The following is an 8,326-nucleotide window of genomic DNA, read 5'->3' as shown; positions in this document are numbered from 1 at the left end:
GTCCACCTTTAGGGAAAAAAAAGTTGTACTCAGATGGTATGGGTACTTTAGAGTGAACAAACCTGGTGGGAACTCACCTTTATCATATATTAATTTCTAAACATTGTCTTAATTTTCATTTTTATGAGATGATATGTGTAATGGCTTTACAATGTCTAGTGTATATAATTTAGTGTATGTGCACAATGATGGTACATGATCTGTTTTAGATAAGTTCTTATACATGATATATTATTATATATCTCTCCCAAATTTATAAAGTCAAAAGTCTAACATAGACTTTGGAGCTTGGAACTATTGTGAAAGTGTTAAGTGAAAATAATAGAGCTTGTAATTTCAATAATATTTTACCACTCAATTAAGACTTTAAAATAAAATATTTTTATTCAAATTTAATTGAATTAAAGAATAAAATATTTATTCATACATTTATTATTTGAAATTACTTCCAATAAAGAGAACTAAGGGTAGGAAGGACATAGTCTGGTCTCGGTTTCGGTCTGGTCAGGTTGGCAAGTCAATGTGAAAGTAATTTTAAGTAAATTTTAGAAAAATATTGTAAGTAAATATTACAAAATAGGTTGTTTCCATTTATAGGTATTCCACCGAAAGTGGTTGTCCCCAACTTAGCTCAACTTTTCTCCACTTGGTTGTCTCTCCGCATCTAACAAGACTTCATCTGAATGTCATCTTGGGTGCCATGTCATGTTTGATAAGGAGAGAGAGAGAGAGAGAAGGAGAGAGAAATCATGATAAGGGTATAATGAGAGAGGATAATAGTGAGAGAGGGAAAGTGTGTAAGAATGAGAGAGGGAAAGAGAGAAAGAGTGAGATAGTGAGATAGTAAGAGAGTGAGATAGTTAGAGGGGGTGATAATGAGAGAGGGAGAGAAGCAGATGGACAGGGAGATAATGTGTTTGAGAGAGAGGGAGATAATGAAAGAGGGAGAGACAGAGAGTGAGAAAGGCAGAGAATACGAGTGACAAAGGGATAGAGAGAGATGAGAAAGGGAGAGAGTGAAAGAATGACAGAGTGTGAGAACGTGAGAGAGTGAGAGAGGGAGAGAGGGAGAGAGTGAAAGAGTGTGTGAATGAGAGAGGGGGAGACGGAGATACTGATAAAGGAAGAGAATGAGAGAAAGAAGGGAGAGAGGGAGAGTGAGAGGGAGATAATGAGAGAGTGAGATGGGGAATACTGAGAAGGGGGAGACAGTGAGAAATCAATAGGGAGAGAGTGTGAGAGTGTGAGAGTGTGAGAGGGGGGAGACTGAGAAATCTAGAGGGATTGTGTGAAAGAATGTGTGTGAGAGAGAGGGAGAGAGTTAGAAAGAAAGAGAGTGTGATATGGATAGAGTGAGGGAGGAATGAGATGGAGAGTGAGAGGGAGAGACTGAAAGAGTAAAAGAGATTGGGAGAGGGAGAGGGGGACAGTGTGAGAGAGGGAGAGTGAGAGGGTGAGACTGAGAGTGTGAGACTGAGGGAGGGAGGGAGTAATAGCGGGATATAAAGTGGGAGGGTTATAGAGTGCGAGGAGAGGGTATGGAAGAAGGAGAGACAGCAAAGCACAGTCGGATTGTGGAAAATTTGTGTTTCAGTTTTGATCGTAGATTTGGTAGCCTTGGTCATTTATTCTGGAAATCTTGGTAATATATTGTTACTCTCTAGCTCTATATCCAGATTGCGGAAAATTTTGGCAACAAGGCTGAAAATGTTGCGTTATTCTCCTTTCTTGATTGTGACCACCATTCTGGGAATAGCCCCTTGGTAGTAGTCTCTTCTTAGGCTTAAATGTTGGTTATAGATAGAATATTGATATGATTGCCTTTGAGAAGAGTTGGCCATCAGGGGTAAATCCATTTCCACTCTCCTTTTGATGATGCATCAAATATGCATCATGGGTCTTGAGGTTGGCAACATTTTGCACAAATTTCATGTCATCAATGTTCACATTAATGCTGATCACAAATTGAGAATATTATGTGCCAAGTTTTCACAAGAAGGTAAAGATAATGCAAGTTTCACTTACAGTATGACACACAACTTCTAATGCTTCTGGGATGGATCTGAAGTGTTCGATACATTCATCTGACCTCATTATGCCTTTACCCCTATTGTGAAATTGCATGTGTGACTCCATTATTCTTTATTGATTACTGCTTGTAAATCTGTTTTCCAACTTCTCCCAAGCTTCTCTGGATGATTTTTTTTGGTGACACACTGATGATTTATTATGAGATACTTGAGTGTAGAAAACCCAGAACTTGCTGATCGATTTTCCCCCAGCTTTTGAAGGCATGATTCTCCCACGTTGTTTCATTATTGATCTCAAATAGAAACAGGGGGTTGTGTTCCTTCTATATATCTTTTTTAAAATCGTACCCATTTAGGAGTGGTATGAAGATGCTTCTCCACACATGATAGTTGTTGGAATGTAGATTTATAGAGATGTATGTTCCAGGAGTAGCCATGAATGGTATTTTCCTGACAATAGTCATGCTCATCGTGCTTGAGGGGCAAGCAAGGGTTAAGGCAAGCTTCTCTTCAGACATACTCAATATAGGCTTCTCTGATACCATGAAAAATCTTATTGGTGTGACAATCTTCAGCAAGAATAAGAAAGGGGATAGAAGATAAAGAGATAAGAGATAGAGGGACACACCAAGATAGGTGGTTAAGATCATTAGATTCTCCAAATTATCACACACATTTTTTCATATTTATATTATTGTATAGTAGTGCAATAAATAAAAGTTTTAGCCATTTTAATACTAGTCATTATAACAGAATATAACAGCTATATTAGATTAAATCTCAATTTTCGATGTGTTTCCTATCTATGATTTAATTCTGACCTTCTATCTTTGATCCTACCAATGTTTCGGACCTAAATTGAATCTTGCAGCTATTTCTCATCACGGGTACTGGGTAAGCATCCAGTATTTACTAGCTAATATTTTAGTTAAGTTCTGATGACTTGCAAATTAACATGATTACTTAATGAGTTTTACATTATATTTATGTATTTTAATGATTATATTTGCATGTTATCATATTAAAATAAAGATAAATCAGTTACACTTTCATTTTATTATTATTTTTTATTTATTATCATTTATCACATGGAATTTAACCTCATTTTAGTGAATAAATATTTTTTTCAGGGTTTTAAATACTTGGCTTAAGGTTGGTAAGTGTTTTCATGATTTTTCTGTAATTTTTCCATATTTTTATATAATTTATTGACCATTATATAGCAAAGAAATGATTTTTATATATTTAAATAATACATATTTAATTTATTTGGAATTTTATAATATATTTTTTATATATTAAAGGGCATCCACGTAATTCGCCCGAAATTCGGGCGAATGAGTGGATAATTATTATTAATAATAAGAGAGAGAGAGAGAGAGAGATTTTTATTTATATATATATGCCCACTGACATGCACGTGCGCAACGTGCATGCGGCGACCGACATTTTTGAAAGTTAACCCCTTACGGTGTCAATTTTCCGCGTACGCGTGGAAATCGACGCCGAAAACAATAAAAAAAATGAAAACAGTATGTTCACCGCTTTTTTTTATAGGACTAGTCAAAAACTGCGGCCACCGACACATGAAAAAAAAATAATAATAAAGAGAGAGAAGAATAGTCAAACATTGCGACTACGGTGCACGTGCGTAAAAATATTGCGGCTGGCCTTGTTTGTTTTTTTTTATTTTTTATATATACAGGGTGATGTGGCTTCTCTATAGCCATTGAAAAAGGCTAATCAATCTCCAATCATTACGCGCGGCCGACGCGGACAACGAAGCCTCAGAATGCGATTCGAGGAAGCAGAAAACAAGAAAGAATATGGCAACCAATGAGAAAATGCCATTTTCAAGCTTCTTGGAGGAGAGATAAAATGATCCAACGGCCTAGATTTATCATCACTAAAACCTTGATATCTTGAGATGTCGGATTGGGCTGAAATTTTGAGGGTAGGTTTGTCTTTTCTCCCTCTAAAATCCAGACGGTTGGATCTTTAAATGGAGGTCTGGAAAATGGCCAAAAACACTTTTGGAGGCTCTCCCCAAGAAATTGGCCAGGAAGGACACAGGAGGGGTTCTTGAAGTTGACAGATCTTGCTTCTGAACTTAAATTTGTAAGTCTCTGATTTGTATTTCAATCATCTTCTTGAACGCTTCTAAAATGCCAAGGCATGGGCGAAATGTACATGCCCTAGAAGCTTGTTTTGAATGAAATTAGAACTTCATTTTGATTCTGATTCAAGATCTGATTTTTTATCCTTAATTCTACATCAATTTAAAACATTTCTGCTTCATTAGATTTTTAATTTAGGGTCGGATATCATCTTTTCCCCAAATTCTTCACTTTCTCTCTCTAGGTTAATTTTTCTAGTTTCTCTCTCTATATTTCTAATTTTATTGTTTAGGAATTTAATTCAACATATAAAAAACCTAAAAATAAAATTTGAATCGAAAATTCATCCATCTTGAAGTCCAATTTACAAATTCCTTTCTTGATTATTTAATTCCCAATTTTAATTCATAAAATTGTTTTAAAATTTATAATAATTGGGAAATTAATAATCTGAATTAATCTGAGCTTAAAATTAAAATATGCCTATCTTGAATTTTATGACCGAAATATTAAAAACCAAAATTAAGTTTTACTGAATTTTGATTAATTAAAGAATATTATTGAGGATAATTAAGATTTATTAATTGCAAAATTAATTCATTTTTAAATTAAATCATTAAAATTGGATAAAAATTTTCGTTTTTTGCCTCCCTGTCGTTCGACTCCTTACTTGCTCTATATTCCATATTTAGTAATTAAGTGAAAATATAAATTTTATTGTATAAGTCTAAACCCAAAATCAACGACATATTTACGTGCATTTTTAGGCTTATCAAGTTCCTATTGGTTGTCGTTGTTGCTGATGTGGGGGGTGAATTGCTGACCGTTGATGGGGACCATCTAGTACTGAAGACCGGTCTTAGCTACCGCATGGAGTGTGGGCTGAAGGAGAGAGCCGACCTTCATGTATGCGGCCTAGTCAAAGAGCCCCCGGAGGTTGACGTTATCTTTGTTGTGCTTTTATGTCCCTTTTTTTTGTATGTGTCGAGCCTACGTATTCGGGTCCATGTATTTGTGTATTTGGGCAGATACCCCTCATTAGACGAGAGAAGAAAAGAATAAAAGGGGAATTTTTATTGAATTTTTGCTTTTCCACTTAATTACAAAAATGACATTGCAAACTTCGGTGTTCCTTGGGAAACACTAAGCCGCCGCCACCACTGATGTGCTCGCCGCGTCGCTGCGCCCCCCACCGCGCCCATCGCCGCATCCGCCGTTGTGTTTGTTGTCGCACCCGTCGTCACGCTCTAACACCATGTCCCATCATCGCGCATGTCGCCTCACCCCACGATACTCACCCCGCCCATTCGCGCTCACCAGCGCCCCCCTTCGCGCCCGCCCCTGTGTGCACCTTAGGGTTCACCACTGGTGGTTACATTTGTGCAGTCAAACTTGCTCCAGAAAGTTATCGTTAATTTCCACTGGGAAAGGGTGTACCCGGTCGCCTCTTTGGCAGCCTAGGGATCTTCTCTCTTTGCTTTGCCGATAGCCAAGCCATTCACGGTCACGACCCCATTGTTGCACTTGAGGTTCCTAAAAACATGCATTTCTGGTGCCTTATATTATTATATTTATGTGTCTTTATGCATTAAATTACTCATATTTGCATGTTATCAACTTAAAATGATTAAATCTATTTTTAGAACAAATTTCTGAATTTTCTGTATTTTTTAGGATTTTTCTAACAATATATTCTAAAATAATATAACTTCGGAGACAGAATATGGTTTTTCTGGCATTATTTATATTAATTTTGGAAAGATATGATTTTTCTAAGTCAAAATATATATTTATACTTATTTTTTGGGCATGTATTTTATTTAATATGAAATTTTAAGTATTTTGGTTTTTTATGGCATAGGGTGACATGGCGCGCCAACGTGCCGCCACGTCAGCATCAAGAAAGAGATTTTTTCTTTGTTTTTTGTCCTTTTGACATGTACATGTGGCACGGAATGCGAAAAGCCATGGAATACGAAAAGCCACAAAATACGAAAAGCCACGGAATACAAAAAGCCACGGAATACTAAAAGTCATGGAATATGAAAAGCCACAGAATACCAGGTGTTTTGACTTCTTAACAGGCACGAAACCGATGACATTGATGAGGAGAGAGAAGAAATTAAAGGCTACGATTGCTTCAACTTCCAACGGCCATAACTTTTTATCTTCCCCTCCTCTTTCTATCCATACCCTTTGATCTAAAAGGCATGGATCATTGTAAAAATCATCTTGAACTTGCTTCCTACTTATTGTGGGCTGATTGAAAGCGAGTGAGTTTTGAGATCCATCAAGAGTGTTCTTGGTGTCTTGGGTGTGTGGGAAGAGACAAAAGAGAAAAGGGGGAGCTTACCGGCACTCGCAAATTGTCCTGATCCTGGCAGAACGTAAGGATCTAAGGTAAGTGTCTTCGCCTTACGTTGTTTCTCTCCCAACATCATCGTTATCATAGTTATAGTTTTTTATCAATGTTTCATTTATCACATCACTTATTTACATCCCCATTCTCTCATCTCTCCATCCTTTCCATCGTACCAATCCATATCCAACAACTATCCTTGTTCATACCGTCGTTCATCGTAATATCCATCACAATCACTTACTCTTTTCTTTAAGTTAAATTAGCTTATAATTACGTATCTTTTATCGATATCACTAGCTCATGTCCTCAAATCTTGCTTTCGTTGATCCTCTCGTCCATCATCACTAGTATAAGAAGGTAATTCCTTAATCATCATTCCCTGTGGAGACGATCCATACTCATCACTAATCAAGTATTTTTAAGTACGGTTAAATATATTTTATTGAATAATCTCAATCACCAACGATGAATTTTAACCCTAAATTGAGATTATCAGTTCCCCACCATCTGATCCCAGGACGTGGCCGAGATGTGCCCGATCTATTGATTACATCTTCTTGAAGCCGTGCCTGAGGTCCTTTGTTGGGGTCTCCCGTGATCCGCGATAGACATTTTGACGCCAAGCCATTGGTCATGCCTCTCTTCCCTTATTACAATGTTATTATTTCTTTCAATGCCGGTCGTCGACTGCTCATCTCCCCGAGATATTTAAAACATATAGGTAGGATTCGCCACCATAATCGTGTTAGTGTATTTTCTCTGACGGTGACGGATCTGCTCATTTACGTCAACAACACAGAATCTCTTGGATGAAGTTCGTCCCCACTCTGTCGGCCCTCGAGCTGATCATGCAGGCCATTGGGAACTTGGCTGTGTCACGACCCTCCGTGTGTCATCATCTGGGTTACGCTTCGGATCACCCGGTTTCTGACATATTTCTCTTTAATTTTATTAATCATATGCATCATTTCATTTCTTCGCATCGCATTTCACGTTCATTCCCCTGTGGTGTATCACGAGCCGCTCGATCCCGGCTGTTGTGTTACATCAGTTAGTACCTCCTGAACGCGTCTCCACCACCGGGGTTAGGGTAGTATAGATAGGACTATCATTGTGACTGATATGACTCTTCACGGTACGCTCGTGATTGGACCATTGAAAGTGTGCACACCAGTGGCAGTAACCACGCTCACACCGTTGATCCTTATCCCAATGTCCGGGTCATTTGGAGCTTCATGGCATACCTAGGACCTCCTTCATGTGATCTACTAGTCGTTGGTATCTTTTGGCGCCGAATCTGTACTTCTTGTTAATTTTAACGTCGCATAAGCATTAAGTACCCATTTGCATTACACTCATCCAATTGATGCTGGAATAAATATTGATCATGTCCTCTCTTTCCGCATCAACTCTGCTTTCCATATGATTATTCCTCAATAGAGAGTTGGAAAAAGAGAGAGAGAGAGAGAGAGAGGGAGAGCAGGAGAGAGGGCAAAAGTTCAAGGGAGAGACTGCAAGAGGGAGGAAGGGAGAGTGGGAGAGAAGGTGAGAGATTGAGGGAAAGAGAGTGAGAGATGGAGGGAGTGAGAGGGGTAGGGAGGGTGAGATAGAAAGAGAGAGAGAGAGGGAGACAGTAAGAGGGCAAAACTGAAAAGCGCAAGGAGGAAAGGTGAGAGGGAGAGAGGGAGAGACCAACCTAGTGAAATGTAAATAAGGATCAGAAATGTGAGTGAGAGAGGGAGGCAGAGAGAGAATATAATATAATATCATATATTTTATATACGAATGGTCTTTGGTCCGGTTCAACATAAAACCCG

This window comes from Wolffia australiana, chromosome 1, assembly GCF_029677425.1.
Source record: "Wolffia australiana isolate 7733 chromosome 1, ASM2967742v1".
NCBI lineage: Eukaryota > Viridiplantae > Streptophyta > Magnoliopsida > Alismatales > Araceae > Wolffia > Wolffia australiana.
This window is presented reverse-complemented; position numbering follows the sequence as displayed.